At 41.3% G+C, this 19198-nt stretch overlaps 1 protein-coding gene across 3 annotated transcripts in view; it reads right to left on the bottom strand.

Annotated features, from left to right (window-relative positions):
- Positions 1-19198, bottom strand: part of Atad1 (ATPase family AAA domain containing 1) — a 93950-nt gene that overhangs the window by 46579 nt on the left and 28173 nt on the right. The window contains exon 1 of one of the 3 annotated variants that reach the window (XM_052762692.1): positions 12-137. The exons of 1 other annotated variant lie outside the window; for it this stretch is intronic. The gene's annotated coding sequence lies outside the window, so the exon portion shown is untranslated. Of the gene's footprint in view, positions 1-11; positions 138-19198 lie in introns of those variants that run through there. One more of the 3 variants, XM_052762694.1, reaches the window with a different exon arrangement.

Raw genomic sequence — 19198 nt, 5'->3', positions numbered from 1 at the left:
CCGCTACTCACCCAGAGGCAGGACCAGAGGCGATAGGAGCCCTAGCCCGGCCTCGCACAGGAAAGAAATGCCGCCTGGGAGAGAATGCTTCCGGCCGGAGCCACGCCCCCCGCACAGAGCATGCGCAATTCTGCAGTCCGAGCCTCAGGCGTGGAGACGCGGCGCAGGGCGAACTGCTTCTCCCCTCGTATGCCTTAGTATCTATCTGCTGTGCCGATACATTTAGAAAGGTGGATAGGATGTACATGACGCTTCCCAAAGTCTCTGAGTTCGGCTTCAGAGACTCAGAAACTGAATTGGGGAAATGCGCTTGACACATGAAATCCCTGTGCTGCTCTGGAGCTATATGCAAGCCTGAGAGAGGAGCCTTTTACAGAAGGCAAAGAAATACTTCCCTGCTCTGATAAACTTCCACTACCCTCCGCAAGTCCTCATGCTGCTGCGCAGACGCGCATGGCCTCACCATTTGCCTTTCGGTTTCTAGGGTGAGCTCACCCTCCTCCCCCATCTCTGTACTGACACCTGGAGGTGGCGCCTGAGAATCCGCTGAACGCATGAGCAGCCAGGCAGACCAGGGAGGTCTGGCAGTTGGGTCAGAATAGGGCATCTGGTGACAGGTTTTGCATGTTGATGACTTTTCTTTTACCCCTTCCTCTTGCAAAGTGAAGGACATGACACAAAGGTCCGAGGGAACCGTATCTGAAAACCAACCCCCTCTGAATGCGTACACCATCAAGGAACGAAATAGTAGACACTGCCTTAAATAAAAAAGGAACATCACTTAAGATAAAGGTGGTGGGACTATGAAAGAATAAGACAGACTTCTTAAGATCTCCTTATATTCCTGGAGGAGGGAGGTTGTTTCGCTCTGTTGTCAGGATTATCTTTTATGGCTAAGGAATTCTGCAGCCAATCTGGGCTTGGTCTCCCATGCCTGCTTTTCCAGCATTGGGTGGCTAAGGAAGGAGGATTGCTTTGTACCTTGGACTACATAGCAACACACTGCCTCCATCTGCAGAAACTTGTTAAATTAGCAAACGGTGTGGTGTCGTCAATAGCCATGGGGAGGCACAGCCCAGCAGTGCTGCCAGAGCCTGAGAAGTTCCTTGTTAAAGGACTGTATTGGGAGCAGGGCAGTAGTGCACACACCTTTAATCTCAGCACTAGGGAGGCAGAGGCAGGCGGATACCTGAGTTCGAGACCAGCCTGGTCTACAGAGAGAGTTCCAGGACAGCTAGGACTGTATAAGGAAATCCTGTCTTGCAGTGGGGAGAGAGGAGAACTGTATTGGGTTCTCTAGAAGAACAGAATAGATGGAATGCATAGATATTAATTAAAAGGTTGTTTTGGTTTCTTGTTGTTTGGTTTGGTTTTGTTGTCTGCTTGTTTTAGATTGGTTTATACAATACAATCTGAGTGGCCCAACGGTGGCTGTCCTGGTAGCTGTGCAGTCCTCAAGGTTAGATACCTTAGCAGTCCCAACCTGACACCAAAAGCTTTAAGGATTCCTGGAGAGCCACTACTAGTCCACTGGAAAAAATCTGGATTCTTATATCAGTGAAAGATGTCTTAGGCGGCAATATCAACAGTGGCAGTGGCAGAAACAGAGTAGATGAACTCACCCAGCACAGGCAAAGGCAAGCAAGCTCAAAGCAAATCCCCAGGGCTTCCTTACATTTGGGCCAGGACCTGGACTGCTCATATTTAAGATGAGTCTACCAATTAACCTAGTCAAGAGAATCCCTCACCAGGGTGCCTAGTGGCTTGTCTCGGGTGATTCTGGATGTTGCCAAGTTGATGGTATTAGCTATCACTGTCATGGGTACCTCCCCTCAGATAAAGTAGGATTCTTGACTACACCACAACAAAAAAGAGTAAGGCAAAGATTGCTGTGGGATGGTCTGTATGTCAAATGTGTTGCTGATTGGTCAATAAATAAATCACTGATTGGCCAGTGGCCAGGCAGGAAGTATAGGCGGGACTAACAGAGAGGAGAATTGAGAGAACAGGAAGCTGGGTGAGAGAGACACTGCCAGCCGCCATGATGACAAGCCGCATGTGAAGATGCCGGTAAGCCACGAGCCATGTGGCAAGGTATAGATTAATAGAAATGGATTAATTTAAGCTGTAATAACAGTTAGCAAGAAGTCTGCCACGGCCATACAGTTTGTAACCAATATAAGTCTCTGTGTTTACTTGGTCGGGTCTGAGTGGCTGTGGGACTGGCGGGTGAGAGAGACTGTGGGCCAGGCAGGAAAACATTAGCAACAAATGGTGCCCAACGTGGTGGCAAGAGTTACCACCTAAAAACTGAGAAAAAAGATTCTAAAACGGAGCTGAAAACAGCTCCTAGTTGTCTCTTTTAAGCTAGCGGCAGCCTGTGTGTTTGAGCTACTATGGCGGGTTCCTGGCGTGCATGCTCGACCTACAGTATGGCGGGAATGAGGCCTCTGCAAGTGGCACATTAAGCTGCACAGTGGATTTAGCCTTTGCTAGTACAAAACAAAACAAAAAAAGAGGTTTCTGGGCTACACGCTACTTTGATAGAAGCATAGACCCACTATTTCTGAGAGTTGATGGCTCCCAGAGCTGGCGGAAAACGTATCACCGCCATGTTGGGAAGCTGAAGTGGGCAGAGCCAGCAGCCACAGCGCCAGCACCGTTTCAGGCTTAGAAGGCTGCAGTTCAAAGCAATAGGCTCAAGCTAATATAAAAAAATAAGCCACGTAAAGATGAATATTACACAGAGAATCTGGATTGTGTTGTTTTGGGGATTTTTAACTGCAGAAAAACATTTGATTGTAAAAGCTGTTGAGTTATGCCAAAATGTATATTTTAAAGGTACCTTGACTTCAAAATTTGGATATAAGGATATGTTGCTTTGGAAAGGAGATTCTGCTTTTGTTTCCACAGAAAGCCAGAGGCTATGGATTTGTTCCAGATTAAGATACATCAGGTTTGACCAGCCAAGACCCCCTGAAAGGTCTCTGATGACACCATGGCCCAGATGATCCAACATCCAGAATGGTTTGAAGGCAACTGGCTCAGACAATACAGCCTCATGGACTACTCCATAATCCTAAAATTTTCTTTGTGTCCCCATAAGATACAGCGCCCCCCTCCAGCAGGAAGTAGTAAGAGAAGCTACGCCCAAATTTCCAAATATACCAAGCTGACTTTGGAGATGTGTAAAGGTTAAAACCTTCCTTTTTAAGAAAAGAAAAGGGGAAGTGCTGTGGGATGGTCTGTATGTCAAATGTGTTGCTGATTGGTCAATAAATAAATCACTGATTGGCCAGTGGCCAGGCAGGAAGTATAGGCGGGACTAACAGAGAGGAGAATTGAGAGAACAGGAAGCTGGGTGAGAGAGACAATGCCAGCCGCCATGATGACAAGCCGCATGTGAAGATGCCGGTAAGCCACGAGCCATGTGGCAAGGTATAGATTAATAGAAATGGATTAATTTAAGCTGTAATAACAGTTAGCAAGAAGTCTGCCATGGCCATACAGTTTGTAACCAATATAAGTCTCTGTGTTTACTTGGTCGGGTCTGAGTGGCTGTGGGACTGGCGGGTGAGAGAGATTTGTCCTGACTGTGGGCCAGGCAGGAAAACTTGAGCTACAAAAGATAGTGGGTTATTAAGTAGAGATATGAGATAATGCTTCAGATTTAAGTATGGGAAGGGAGGGGGGCTCATGACAGTATACATGATCAAAATATATGTTGCTGCTCATTTCCTTTTCCTATGTCTGCTGGACCTAATGTCATTTAGCAAATCCTAAGGAAATTTCTTGCATCTGGGCCTCAAGACATCCAATTACTGGCTTTCTCCAAATCACACATGTTCCTTCCCAGAAGTCCAAAAATCAACTAGGTTTTTTCAGAATGGAGTAGAGTGAATATACGATTTTTCATCTCTGGATATCGCTGTATAATCTATGGCAATACAAAATACAATATTTGGTCTACAATAGGTGTGCAATAAGCAATACATTATGTTAATATTAACCAAGGAGGTTCTGGGCTTTCCGTTTTTATTTTACTTTTATGTGTTTGTGTCTGCAGGCATGTGTACACTTGTGTGTATTTATTTGTGAAGGTCAGAAGGTTAGTGGTGGGTGTCTTCTATTATATTCTACTTTTTTTTTTTGAGATAGGGTCTCTTACTGTACCTAGACCCTGGAGTTCACTAGGCTAGCTGGCCAGAAATCCCTGAGAATCCTCTTCCCTGTACTTGTCCAGCATTAGAATTAAAGACATAGGGGCTGGAGAGACGGCTCAGAGGTTAAGAGCACTGACTGCTCTTCCAAAGGTCCAGAGTTCAATTCCCAGCAACCACATGGTGGCTCACAACCATCTGTAATGAGATCTGGTGCCCTCTTCTGGTGTAAGAGCATACATGCAGGCAGAACACTGTATACATAATAAATAAATCTTTAAAAAAAAAAAAAAAAGAATTAAAGACATAGACCACTGTGCCTGACTTTTTTCTAAAATATTTTTTCTTATTGAATGTCTCCCTTCCAGATCCTCCCTACAGTTTCTGTCTTGGATTCCTTTTCTTCAGCTGCTGATCTATGAGTGTGTGCATACAACCTGTTCAGTTCGTACCATGTTACCTGCACATGTATTTCAGGGCTGACTACTCAGTATTGGATAACCAATTGGTGTGACTTCTTCCTGCAGAAGGCTATTTCTACTTCTCTCAGCATTCCTTAGTTGTCTGTAGTTCTTAGTCTTGGGTTGGGGCCCCTACGGGCTTTCCCCCTTCCATGTTAGCATGTCTCTTGGTGCCATCCCTGCTTGGGTGTTCTTTAGGCAGCCATGTGGTTGAGAACTCACCGACGTAGCGTCCCTTTCATTTCCAGGGGACAAATCTCACATCAGAGATCCTGTTCCTCTGGCTCTTACAATCCTTTTGTCCCTTTTTCCTCGATAATCCCTGACTGTTAGGTTCAGAAGCTATGTTGCAGATTATCAGCTGGGGCCAGGTACCACATAATCACTTGTTCTCTGCATTTTGATCGGATGTAGTTTTCTGTCATGGTCTCCATCTATTGCAAGGAGAATTTTCTTTGGTGAGGGTGGGAGTTACACTTACTTGTGGGCATAAGGATTAATGTTTAGAATGAAGTTAGCGATTATGCTGGTTTAGGAAAGGGATGGTTGTAGGTTCTCCTCCAAGATCACTAGCCCTGGATAATTTGCTAGGTTTCCAGTACCAAGTTGAGAGGGACTTTAAGTCCAATTACACTTGATTGGTTGCCACCAAGATATGAATGCCACTACTGTATGTACCCTTAGGGTTATCATACCACGCTGGTCATTTTTTGTAGTTCATAGACATCATAACTGGGTAGGACAATTGTTTGCTTCTCTCCCTTGGAAGTTTGCTTAACACCTTCTGTTATCAGAAAAGCTAGTCCTCAGGGAGGAGGCTTTCAGTTCAGTTCCAGCTTAGATCCTCTGGGTGTCTGGGGTGCATTGTGTCTTCAGCAATAGGGACTTAATCTTCAACCTCTAGGAGGCAACAAAGGGTAACAAAAACACTCTATAATGTTTTGGAAGTCTGGGAACTTCTTATGCCTGGTATTGGGGGTTTTGTGGGTTTTGTTGAATAATCTATGGGTTTGGGTGGCACATTGTCATCTCAATGTGGGGGGGGGGAGAGACTTATATATATACTTATATGTATTAAATGTAATTTTAGGTAAAATAAATAAATAGATGATTCCTTGTGGCTTTTTCCAGATATGCTTGCTGTTATTTTATTTTCCTCCTTCTTTCTCTTTCTGGATTGACCTCCCTCCCTAATTACCCACCCCTCCCATGATCCTTTTTACTTCACTGGCTTCTGCAGTTACTGCAGGTTATATACTCACATCTGAAGATTTGTAGTTAGGAGCCACAGATAAGAACATCAGACATATATGAGTCTGGGTTACTTCACTCAATATGATCTTTTCTAGTTCCATCCATCTATGTGCAGATTTTATGTTTCTTACAGCTGAATAGTATTCCATAGTGTGTATTACCACATTTTTATTATCCATTCATCAGTTGAAGGACATTTAGATTGTTTCCATTTCCTAGCTATTATGATGAACAGAGTTGAGCAAGTATCCGTGGGATAGGATGTCAAGACTGATGGATCATATGGTAGATTTTTTTTAACTTTTTGAGGGTTCTCCACGTTTATTTCCAGAGTGGCTGCACCAGTTTACAATATCATTAGTAGTAAATGAGGGTTCCTTTTTCCTCATATCCTCTCTACAATTTGTTGTTAGTTGTTTTGTTGATCTTTGACATTCTGAATGGAGTAAGATGAAATCTCAAAGTTGTTTTGATTTGCATTTCCCTAATTGCTAGAGATGATGGACAGTGTGAAATATTTCTTAACCACTTTTCTTCTTTTCTTTCTTTTTTGAGAACTCTCTGTTTATATCTCAAACCTATTATTTTTTAAATGAGTAATTTTACTCTTTTGTTTTGTTTTGTTTTTTGGTTTCTCTGTATAGCTCTGGCTGTCCTGGCACTTGCTCTGCAGATCAGGCTGGCCTCAAACTTGGAGATCTACCTGCCTGTGCCTCCCAAGTGCTGGGATTAAAGCCATGTGCTACCACCACCCAGAAGTTTTTTTAGTTCTTTATATATTCTGGATTTTAGTCCTCTGTCAGATGTATAGCTGGCAAAGATATCCTCCCTTTCTATGGGGCTTCCTCTTCACTCAAATTCACTTTTTAGTTTTATGAGGTTCCACTTACCAATTGTTGGCCTTAATTCCTGGGCAAATGGAGTGGTATTTAGAAAGTCCTTTCCTACAGCTATAACCTATAGGAAACTGCGTATGTTTTCTTATATATCCTGTAGGAAACTGCATATGTTTCAATGTCTGCACTTTCATAGTTAGGTCTAGGATCCATTTGGAGTTAACCTTTGTTTAAGGTGATAGAAATATGACTTACTTTATTCTTCTATATGTGGACATTAAGGTTTCCTAGCACGATGTGTTGAAGATGTTGGCTTTTCTCCAGTGTATACCTTCGGCACTTTTGTCAAACGTTAGATAGCTGTAGTTATGTGAACTCATGGTTCAGTCTTCAGTTTTGTTTCTTTGGTCTACATGTCTGTTTCTGTGCCAGTACCATACTGTTTTATTACTATGGCTCTGGAATGTATCTTGAGGTCTGGAATGGTAATCCCTCCAGAATTGTTCTCTTTGCTCAAGATTGTTTTGACTAACCAGGATCTGTTGTGATTCTATATGAATTTTAGAATAGTTTCTATTTCTATGAAGAGTGGGACAGAGATTTTAAATTGGGATTGCATTGATTCTGTAAACAACTTTTAGCAAAATGGTCATTTTTCACAATATTAATTCTACTAATCCATGAGCATTTAATGTCTTTCCATTTTCTTTCTTTCTTTTTTTTCCCCCTTGGTGGCGGGTAGGGGGTTGAGGAGACAGAGTTTCTCTGTGTAACCACTCTGGCTATCTTGGAACTCGCTCTATAGACCAGGCTGGCCTCGAACTCACAGAGATCCATCTGTCTCTGCCTCCCAAGTGCTGGGATTAACATTAAACATTTTCTTAGATAAGCAATTTAAGCTTTTAAGTCTCTCAACCTTTTACACTTTACATCTCTTTTGTGAATTTCTTTTCTTTTGGTAAAAAGGAAAACTGTAACTATAACTATCTTGTCTTCAACTCCATCAGAGACCCAACAAGAATATAATATTATTTGAGTAAACAGGAAGTCCAGAGCAAACAACTTCCAAAACTATAGAAACACCAAAGATAGTTGGCTGCCTGGACAGTCACCCAGGATCCTCTGCAAGGCTGGAGCATCCATCGTCTTCCTACAGGCCTAGAGTATCTGACAGACTTTTCTGTGAATCAGGAATTTTGAAGGACTGTCCTACTTTGTCTTGGCAAAGTTCGGCAGTCACTTTCTTTTGTGTCCTGCTTGTCCAATTTGGACAGCATACTGTCAGCAGTCAAGGCAAGAGCAGTTTCTTTGCCCAGTTAACTTTGCCACATAGAAAGCAAACTCCATATGGAGTTTCTTTGATGCCCATCATCCTCTTTTGAAGTAAATTGGTGCTGCCAAGAGCAGATGTGTCTCACTGTCATGAAAAGCCTTATGTTAGTAAAACATTTTAAATGCCATATTCTGTAGGCCTTTGATGTGTTTGAAGACCATTTATTTAAAATATTTCTTGTTTGACTTTGAAAACATACCTAACATGACTATAAACTTAATTGTTATAGATTACTAACTACTAACTTGTATTTCTTTATTATCCTAGCTTTTAAGAAGAAATTTACATTACATTGTTAAAGGAGGTTCATAGGTAAATACCTTAAACAAGAGTAGAAACATATATACAGTATAACAATAATAACCTTAAATTTGTATTAATATACAAAAATCCATACAATGTAAAATATTTGAGACTAGTAGTTGCCTTTTAGTTTAAAAGTAGATTCGATAATCTACCCTTTATCCTATCATTCCTATACCCCCTTTTTTCTTTTCAGAATGAAATCCTTGAATCTAATCTTCTTTGTTCAGCTTTCTCCCTGACTATGGCCAACAACTTGTAACCAACCCCCCTAAATGATGATAAACATCTGTAATCCATTGAATGACCAAAAACCACCCACCCAACCTCTTGGGAATGTGGGCATTGTGTTCTCTAGACTGCTTCCTGTCATTTGGGGATGATGGCATCACTAGGGGACCCTGAGAAAATTGAGATAATGGTCAAGTCCTGGGAGAGCTAGCTGTATCATTTGTTGTCCAGCCTCTGTGTGATGGAAAAGTGCAGGGCTTTTCTAATGTCCTGGCTGGAGTAGTGTGTGAGGCTGGACCATCTCAGCTAGCAGCTTTGAAGTTGTTCCAGATGTAGAATTTTGAATAAATTGTAACAGGCATTTTGAGGCTGGATCACTGGAGCTACTTGTCTTTATTAGTGTCTAGTCCTTTTTTTTCTGAAAACATAAACTTTTAAAGGTAACATATATATCTACATCAATACAAGTATGAAATATGCGGTGTTAGAGGTGCCTTTTGTTTTATGTTTGAGCAGATAAAAGGTATCTGTTAACTGTATAAGTCTGTTTGGACTGTATAACCAAACCTCTATCCATGCCATATGAAAGGATGGCATATAATAATAATTCATGAGGACTCTGTAGTCAACATGACTTATCATGTCTAATCCAGTCTCAGAGCTGTTCTCATAGTAGAGGGTATGTCACCTGTCCTGAAATCTTTCTAGGTTTCTTTCTTCATGTCTATAGCCAAGATTTTCAGGAGGTTTCCCCCAATCAAATTTGATCTTTATCAATTTTGAAGAGAACCATACTCTTTGTTTCCTATAGAAACAAAGGTATAACTCCCCCAGCACGACACATTTCCCAACTTTCATTTTGAAGCCAAGACATTTTAAAAATATATAGGTTGGTTTAATTCAGCAGTCCCTTCCATAATTCAGTGTCTCTCAGCAGCTATCATTCATTCATCAGCATTTAAAAAATTCAGTCAACAAAGCACCATACAGGATCCAGGAACCTTTTGTATTTTCCATCTTTACGTGGCTTATTCTTTTTATATTACTTTACTCTTTCTTTAAAGACTTTATTATTTTTAAATTATTTTTTCCTACGACCGTCTGTATCCCATTTTTACTGTATCTGTTTAAAGGGTTTTTTTGGGGGGGGGTCTGGACCCCTTTACAGTGTGCCTGCCGCCTCCTCTGACCATATAATCCATGCTTTAAACCTGTCATGTGGCTTCATACCCACAGGCAACAGCCTGGAGCTGCATCTCTGCATGACAGGCATAAGGCCCGCCTGAGAGGTTGCAGGACTAGGAAGCTGTGTCTGGCTCTATGTTTGCATGTTTGCAACCTTTTTTCTTTTTCTTAAGCTTTCTCAGGTCCTGTGTGGAAGTATGTGCCCCTACGTTGGATGGCATATGTAACAAGTCTTTCTCTATCCCACCAGCCAGCCCCCAAATAATGATATGGAGACATATTAATTGTGAAAGCTAGACCTATAGCTTAGGCTTGTTCCTAACTAGCTCTTATAACTTAAATTAACCCATTTATATTAATCTACATTTTATCATGTGGCATTACCTCTCTTCCACCCTGTCTCTAAAAAAAAGTATCTGTTGATTGCAGACATTGTGGTGTTGTTATTGCTGTTGTCATCTGTATTCTTAGTGATTCTTTGTGTTTCCATAGTTATAGCTTCATTTTTTTTCTTTTACCATTTCTTGGTTATGCTTATCCCTCTCTTCAGTCTGAAGTATTGCTTCCTGTATTTTACTTAGGTTGGTCTTCTTTCCTTGCAGTTTCAAGATACTTTCTTGGTTTGTTCCGTATACTTAGTGTTTTAGCTGTAATATTCTATGCGGATTTTCTTTTCTGGTTTTATCTACTTGGTGTTTTGCATGTTTCTTGCAAAGATATGTCTTTCCTTGGTTTGTGGAAATTTCCTTCTGTGCTCTGAAGATCTGGTCTGTGCCACTGACCCGAGATTCTTCTCCATAATCTAGTCCTGTGATTTGAAGGTATGGCCCTTCCATGGAATCCTGCATGTTCCTTTTTGTTGTTGTTGTTGTTTTAATTTTTCATATTCTTTGCTTATTTAGTCTATTTCTTCTACTTTTTCCTTGAGTCCTCATATTCAATCTTAATCCCATTCTAGTTGTTAGGTTTTCCCTTGTATTTAGTTGGATTATTGAGTTTTTCAATTCCAGTATCGTTTCAACTTGAGTCCTCTTCAGTGTTTCTATCTCTTTATTGAACTAGGTTTTCAAATCTTGGATTGTCTTCCTCATTACAATCAGACTTTTTTTTTTAAGATTTATTTATTTATTATGTTTACAGTGTTCTGTCTGCATGTATGCCTGCTGGCCAGAAGAGGGCGCCAGATCTCATTACAGATGGTTGTGAGCCACCATGTGGTTGCTGGGAATTGAACTCAGGACCTTTGGAAGAGCAGCCAGTGCCCTTAACCACTGAGCCATCTCTCCAGCCCTACAATCAGACTTATTTTTGTGTTTTCTTGGCCATCATTTGGACATTTATTCTTCTTAAAAACTCTTAATATTTTATTTTTGTTTTAGGTTTTGTTTGTTTGTTTTTTGGGTTTGGGGGGGTTGGTTTTTGTTTGTTTGTTTGTTTTTCAGAAAGGGTTTCTCTGTGTAGCCCTGACTTTCCAGGAACTTGCTTTGTAGACCAGGCTGGCCTCATTTCAAACTCAGAAATCTGCCTGTCTCTGCCTCCCAAGTGCTGGGATTAAAGTCATGCACCGCCATATCAGGCCTCTAAGCATTTATTCTATTTCTTTTTTTTTCTGTTTTCTTTTTTTTTTAAGCAATTTTTTTTAAAGATTTATTTATTATGTATACAGTGTTCTGTCTGCATGTATGCCTGCGGGCCAGAAGAGGGCACCAGATCTCATTACAGATGGTTGTGAGCCACCATGTGGTTGCTGGAAATTGAACTCAGGACTTTTGGAAGAGCAGCCAGTGCCCTTAACCTCTGAGCCATCTCTCCAGCCCCTTTTTTTCTGTTTTCTTGAGACAGGGTTTCACAGTATAGTCCTAGCTGTCATGAAACACACTCTATAGATCAGGCTGGTTATGAACTCATAGAGAAACTCCTGCCTCTGTTTCCTGAGTGCTGGAATTAAAGGCATTCACCACCACTGCCAGACTTTAAGCATTTTTTTCTTTTTTCTTTTCTTTCTTTCTTTCCTTTTTGGTTTTTCGAGACAGCGTTCCTCTGTGTAGCTTTTGGAGCCTGTCCTAGAACTCACGCTGTAGACCAGGCTGGCCTTGAACTCACAGAGTATTTATTCTTTTTTTTTTTGTTTTTTTTGTTTTTCAAGACAGGATTTCTCTGTGTAGCTTTGCGCCTTTCCTGGAACTCACTTGGTAGCCTCTGCCTCCCGAATGCTGGGATTAAAGGCGTGTGTCACCACCGCCCGGCACATTTATTCTTAATATTATTATTTAGAGCATTCTCTTTTTAAGTTCATTGAGCGGTTTTTTGTTTTACTTTTGTTTGTTTTTTAAATGTTCTTCAAACTCCTTGAGGTTTTTTTTTTAAGATTTATTTATTTATTATGTATACAGTGTTCTGTCTGCATGTGCCCCTGCAGGTCAGAAGAGGGCACCAGATCTCATTATAGATGGTTGTGAGCCACCATATGGTTGCTGGGAGTTGAACTCATGACCTCTGGAAGAGCAACTAGTGCTCTTAACCTCTGAGCCATCTCTCCAGCCCCCTCTTAAGTTCTTTGATTAAATCTATGATTATTCTTTTAAACTCTGTGGGTCCTGGGGTTCATCTAGGTGATTTTCATTGATGTAGTAGTTTGAATGTAATTGGCCCCCATAAGCTCACAGGGAGTGGCACTACTGGAAGGTGTGGCCTTGTTGGAGGAAGTGTGTCACTGGGAATGGGCTTTGAGGTCTCCTATAGTCAAGCTATTTCCAGTGTGGAAGACAGTTTACTTCCTGTTGCCTGAGGATCAAGATGTAGAACTTCTCTAGCACCAAGACTGTCTGCATGCCACCATGTCCTGCCATGATCATAATAGACTAAACCTCTGAAACTGTAAGCCACCCCAATGAAATGTTTTCCTTTATAGGAGTTGCCATGGTCATGGTGTCTCTTCACAGCAATAGAAACCCTAAGTAAGACAATTGGAGAACATTTCTATAAGAACGGTGGACTTCTGCGGGGGGCTGCCTTGATCTTTCATATTATTTATACTTTTTTGTGATGAGATCCTGTCATGTGTACTACTTTTGTTAGTTCTCTGTTTGATATGGACACAGCAAGCTGGGACAGAACACAGGACTTGGCAGCCAGGTTGCACTTGAAGGTTGGATATGCTTTAGGTGGATTGAAATCTGGTGGACACAGGGCGCTGGGTTGGCAGGCAAGAATAGGTATTCTGGTCCAAGCCTAGAGTTTGGTGGTAGTGCCAGAAGAGCTGCTCTGACTAGGTCAGGGCATTGATTGTGGGACCTGGACTACATCTGGGGCTGGGGAAGGCACATGAAAAGAAGAGGACCAGGTGGACTCACCCTTCTACATGATGATACAATAAGTATAGGACCTGGCTGGGCAGAGAGGTTGGATATGGCCTTGAGAGGAACCTGTAGGTTGTAGGTAGGTGGCCTGTGCCTGGCTTTTTATATGGGTGCTGAGCATCCAAACTCTGGTCCTCATAGTTATGGGGCAGACACTTTGCCAAGTGAGGCATCTCCCCAGCCCTCCCTCTTTTTAAGAATGCAAACCATATAATTAATTTAGTAGTTGTGGTTTTTTTGTTTTTGTTTTTAAGATTTATTTATTTATTTATTATGTATACAGTGCTCTGTCTGCATATGTCCCTACAGGCCAAAAGAGGGCACCAGATCTCATTACAGGTGGTTGTGAGCCACCATGTGGTTGCTGGGAATTGAACTCAGTACCTCTGGAAGAGCAGTCGGTGCTCTTAACCACTGAGCCATCTCTCCAGTCCCCTTGTTTTTTTTTTTTTTTTTTTTTTTTGGTTTTTCGAGACAGGGTTTCTCTGTGTAGCTTTGCGCCTTTCCTGGAACTCACTTGGTAGTCCAGGCTGGCCTCGAACTCACAGAGATCCACCTGGCTCTGCCTCCCGAGTGCTGGGATTAAAGGCCTGCGCCACCACCGCCCGGCCTTGTTTTTGTTTTTAATTGTGCTTCTCCATACCAGTGTCACTTGAAACACTTGTTGCAGTTCTCTCCCAGTGCTACCAAATTTTCTGTGGTTTTGGCTGTGGTTGTTGTTACTGGATGGATATACAATCAATATCAGTGGTTGTTGTTACTGGATGGATATACAATCAATATCAATGCACTAGACACTGGGTTGGAGGAGAGAATTTCTTAGGTGAGGTGTTCTCAGATTTTTTTTTTTTTAAATCTTACTTATTTATATATGAGTGCTCTGCATTTATACCTGCATGCCAGAAGAAGGAGTCAGATCCTATTATAGATGGTTGTGAGCCACCAGGTAGTTGCTGGGAATTGAACTCAGGACCTCTGGAAGAGCAGCCACTGCTCTTAATCCCTGAGCCATCTCTCCAGCCCCGTGTTCTCAGATTTTAATGTATGTAGATTCCCCTGAACAACTTGGCTACATTAGAACTTTTGGCTCTCCAGCCTTAGAGATTCCACTCCAACAGTTGCAAACTTTAGCTTAGGAACCTGCATTTTAGTAAACATCTGATATTTCTGTCATGTAACAGTACATTGAGAAGAAATCTGACAGACAGGAAAAGTGTCCTCACCAGACACAGAGCCTGTCAACTCCCTATGCTTGCTTTCCTAGCTTCCAAAACTGCAAGAAGTAAGTCTGCATAAACCAATCCACCAATAATCACACAGACAGACATCTGAAATGACTTTCGGATGACTTTAAACCATAGTTTGAGGGCTGGAGAGATGGCTCAGAAGTTAAGAGCACTGACTGCTCTTCCAGAAGTCATGAGTTCAATTCCCAGTAATCATATGGTGGCTCACAACATCTGTAATGAGATCTGGTGCCCTCTTCTGGCATGCAGGCATACATGAAGGCAGAACGCTGTATACAAAATAAACAAATAAATCTTTAAAAAAACAAAACAAAACCATAGTTTGAGAATGTAGGCTGCAATGAATGAAAACTTTAGATGTATATCTGCCAAAATCTCTACCACTACAGTAAAGAGGCCAATCGGTCAGTAAACCAGCTAAGATAAATAAAACCAAGCTGGATGTGGTGGCAGCCTGCAATGCGAGTAATTTGAGAGTCTGAGACTTGAGGATGGTCATGAATTTGAAAGCTTTGAAACTAGCCTGTACTACAATTTAGTCTCAAAACAGACAGAAACAAACACACATACACACACACATACACACACACAGAGAGAGAGAGAGAGAGAGAGAGAGAGAGAGAGAGAGAGATAAAACCACCAAATCGAAACACCCTTTCATAGTTTTCATGATAAATATGGAGTAAAATCTCTTTGTGGGGAAGAACACCCAGAAGTCTTTAGAGACGCAAACATGCCAAACCCGAGTCCATTCATTGCTCATTGGGAAGTAATGCATTTGCCAATGTCTTAGGAAGACTGGAACTTCAACAGATACATGAAATCATATAGCAGTAATCGTGCCACGACAATCGTTACTTGGTAACCATGGTTCTTTTTAAACTATTAGAGTATAGAAAAGAATCATCCTAATTATTTTGACAAGGAAAATTAAATAGCATGGGCAAATAATTAAAATAGAGAAAGACTGTGAAGCTGTGTCTGAAGCCATAGAACACTGAGCGGGGGAAAGGGCAAAGTTAAAGCTTTTTCTCCACTAGGAATGATAAGATGGAATCCTGGCAAACATTGGAAAACCACATCCCAAAAGATCGGAAGAACTAGAAAGGCAAATTGATAGTTCAGTTCTATGGAAAGCACAGAGTTAAAAGAGAGCAGCAAAATTAAGAGAGCATGTCGTAAACACACTTTCTCTGCTTTTGTGTTTCTAAGACATTGCACATGATTTTAAAAGTGTGTAAACTGAGTAATGTAATATCTCATGTTAGTGGGAGAGTAAGTACTAAGCCACAATAACATTTCTGCATAACCCTTTTCTTAATCAGAACTACTAATTGTATATTTGTCATAACACCTGCTACCCAAAACCACTTTTCTAGAATGTAGGTATTTATTTGAGATCTACAGTATTTTGTTCATCTTTCATTTATTACTCAAGCTGTACTGTTCAAATGGTGCTATCTGTGGATAACGTCAGGACCGCTTGCAAAAAAAAAAAAAATGTATCAAGCTGTCTAACCTTACTTTAGCCTCATTAGCAAGTTTCAAGGCGTAGACAAAAGAGTAACCAACCGCCCTGGGACTCTTCTGAGACCTTCTTAAATGCCCTTCCAGGTGGTTTTGTAAATGGGGATAGAGCTGAGAAGGATTGGATAAGAATAACAAAGATGGGAATTCTTTAGAAACCACAGTTGAAATGTTCTCTCCTGGAACAACAGATTGATCGATGAGGCATAGAACAAGGCCAGATGCTGGGGTTCCAGGATACATTTGACTTCCCATCTTTTATAACCTGGAGCAGCTTTGGCTGTAAGTAGGTCACTTGCTTGCTCTCATTTACCTGATTCTAGGAAAATACCCTTGGAAGCTTTGGAAAATATCATGTATCAGCAGTTTGCATTTTAAACATTAAGCTTACAAAACCCCTAGCCCCCTACCCTACCCTAGCCTTGTCTCTATTCAGTGGTATAACTTTTAGTCTTGAAGCATATGTGAAACAAGTTGAAATGGACAAGAAGACTTAGAGATATTAGATTTTATAAACGGAAGTTCTTTCAATCTGCATCTTTTCTGTTCATGTCTATAATTCAGCATGCTCACCAATAGTATAGTACTCAACTCACAAAACTATATGTGAATCTGCATTCTCCTTTCGGATGTGAACTCTGAAAAACTAGGTGCCTAGGGCATAGAAGTGGTTTTACAATGTTTTCCTTACTGGTTTTCAAGTTTGGCCCATCTCATTGGCTTCTCAGGTTCCATTCCTGAGGACTTACCCTATGATGGGGCAAGATGGAAAGAAGGACAGGTCAGAGAGAAGACATGGACGAATTGTTTTACTGATCATAATACTATGCTGACTCATCAGGACGGATCAATCCGTGGTAACTCTATTAGAGATTAGTCATACCAGGGCTAGTCTTGATAGCTACAGAATTTAAGAACGTAAGATTTATAGCCCTAGGTTTGAACTTATATCAGGGTGACTTTGGACTTATACTCACTGTTAATATTCTGATCTGCCCCTTGGTGCTGCCCTGTGTCCTAACATAAAAGCCTCATTCTAAGGAAAAATTCCTCCCCTTCCTTTCTCTCCTCTGCTTTTTCCTCCCATGAGGTGTGCACCCTTGACCACTCTCTCTCTCTCTTCTTCTCTCTCTTTCTCACTCTCTCTCTCTCTCTCTTTCCTATCTTTCTCTTCATCTCTCTATTATAATAAACTCTCCATGTGGATGCAGCATCTGGGTTGTGAATTACTGGCCACCATTGCCTCCTCTGCTACGCTCTCAAGGCATGCATCTGCCGAGCCCCACCCCACCCTCCCCACCCCTACCCCCCACCCGCATCGTCCCAGCATGTTTCCAGGCAGAATAGTGTATACATTATAAATAAATCGATCTTTTTTAAAAAATTGCATTTTTTAAAAAGTCAGTGACTGGCATTTAGCAAGTAACTAAAATCCATGCTGGTGCCATATCATAGATGATATTTTCATTATATGATGAATATTTCCTCACTCTCAGAAGTTTATAAGGAAAGTAATTTTATGCATCTTTTTTACTTACAAGTGGACAAAACCCCTTACACTTTTCAACTGTGCCATCCTGTCTGAGACATTAACCTCTGATTTGTTCCTACAACCCCTTAGTTCACTCATTTTCAATTTCAATATTCCCCTCTTCCAGAGTCTCACTGATTTATATACTATTTATAATAGTTATATAAAAACCTGTAAAATTTGATCTCCATGACCCTAAGATAAAGTTTAAAACATTAAACTGGGTGTGGGAGATCACTGCTGTGACTCAGTGAGCTGAGGCAGGAGGATTTTCAGGAGTTTGAGGCCAGTCTGACCTACATACTGAATTCTAGGCTAACTTGGGCTACAGAGAGAGACTAGTCTCAAACAAACAACAACAACAAAACCCTAAAATTAATTAATTGAAAATTGATCAATCCATGAGAATAACTGGATATTTCTCAGTCCATTGTCAGTGCTAGCTCTGGTTATCAATAGCTTTTCATTGTTTGTACAGCCCTTGCTCTCACAGAGTTCTTAAGACACAAATATAAGAATATGAAGTCTTCATTGAGTTGCTGATTTATTATTTTTTAAGCCGAGGTTTTGTCTGATCAACATTGACTGTTCGATTAGGGAAAAGTTACGTAAGTTGTACAAAAGGAAGAAATTAGTTTGGCAGATCAGAGTATGATGCTAAACTAAATGATGTTTTAGAAGGGCATGTCATCTTTTTTTCTGCCAGCCACAGCCTACTTTTTACCTTCAGTGATAACATGAATTGTTACTCACATAAGATTTAATGCACTGAGGCTCAACACATTTACTAAAATATTGATTTGTAGATATGGCATAGGCATCTACTTTCACTTTCATATGTGTTTGCACAGGTGTAGAAGCTAGAGGTCAACACGGTGTCTTCTCTCACTCTCCACCATTTTTTGAGAAAGATCTTCTCCCTGAGCCCAGAATCACTGATTGGCTAGCTTGGCCGACTAGCGAGCTGAGCTCCAGGAATCCCCTTATCTCCACCTCCCGAGCCCTGAGGTTACAGGTGCTGACTGCCTTTGGGCACGGTTTTTACTTGCGGTCTGGGGATTTGAACTCTGAGCCTCATGGTTTCATTGCAAGCACTTTACCTACTGATGGATACACTCAAAATTTAAGATGCTTTCCTGGTAAGAGAGGGAGAGAGGGAGGCAGAGAGAGAGAGAGAGAGAGAGAGAGAGAGAGAGAGAGAGAGAGAGAGAGAGAGAGAGAGAATTGATTGATTCAGAGATGAATGTATTTCTTTCACAGGCAAAACCAAGGGCAAAGTTGACTAATTCCAGGCGTTGAGAACCCTGCTGGGTCTTCTCCTGTCACCACGGGAAACCGGCAGCAACTCTCTGGCAAGCAAAGCTTAAAATCCCCACCCCTCCCCGCTTCTATTGTCATTGTTTCTGGATCAGGAGAATAAAACAGAGGACTCGGAAGAAAGAAAAAAAGCCAAGCCTGTGACTTGAGTTACAGAGCTGCAGGAAACCAACTATACTAAATTGGCAGAGCTGAAAGCCCCATTCAGCTTCAAAATAGTGCACCTGATAGAGTTTCACAAACCTTTCTACCTTCCTGCCTGCCGCTTGTTAAGTTTAAATACCAACCCAATGCCAGAGGCATGCTCACACCCATTTCTTTATGTCTCCTGAGTTCTCGGGTTTATGAGGAACCAGAAAAGGGGATGGAGGATGGGTAAAGGAGGCTAAGAGGCTGACTCCTCAAGTGTTTTCTTCCTCGAGGCACTTTGTAAAAAGCTCAAAAGAAGTAGTGG

The sequence above is a fragment of the Peromyscus californicus genome, unplaced genomic scaffold (assembly GCF_007827085.1).
Source record: "Peromyscus californicus insignis strain IS unplaced genomic scaffold, ASM782708v3 Scaffold_4__1_contigs__length_199733344, whole genome shotgun sequence".
Classification (NCBI taxonomy): Eukaryota; Metazoa; Chordata; class Mammalia; order Rodentia; family Cricetidae; genus Peromyscus; species Peromyscus californicus.
The sequence above is the reverse complement of the archived record's forward strand: the minus strand, read 5'-3'. Positions and strand labels throughout refer to the sequence as shown.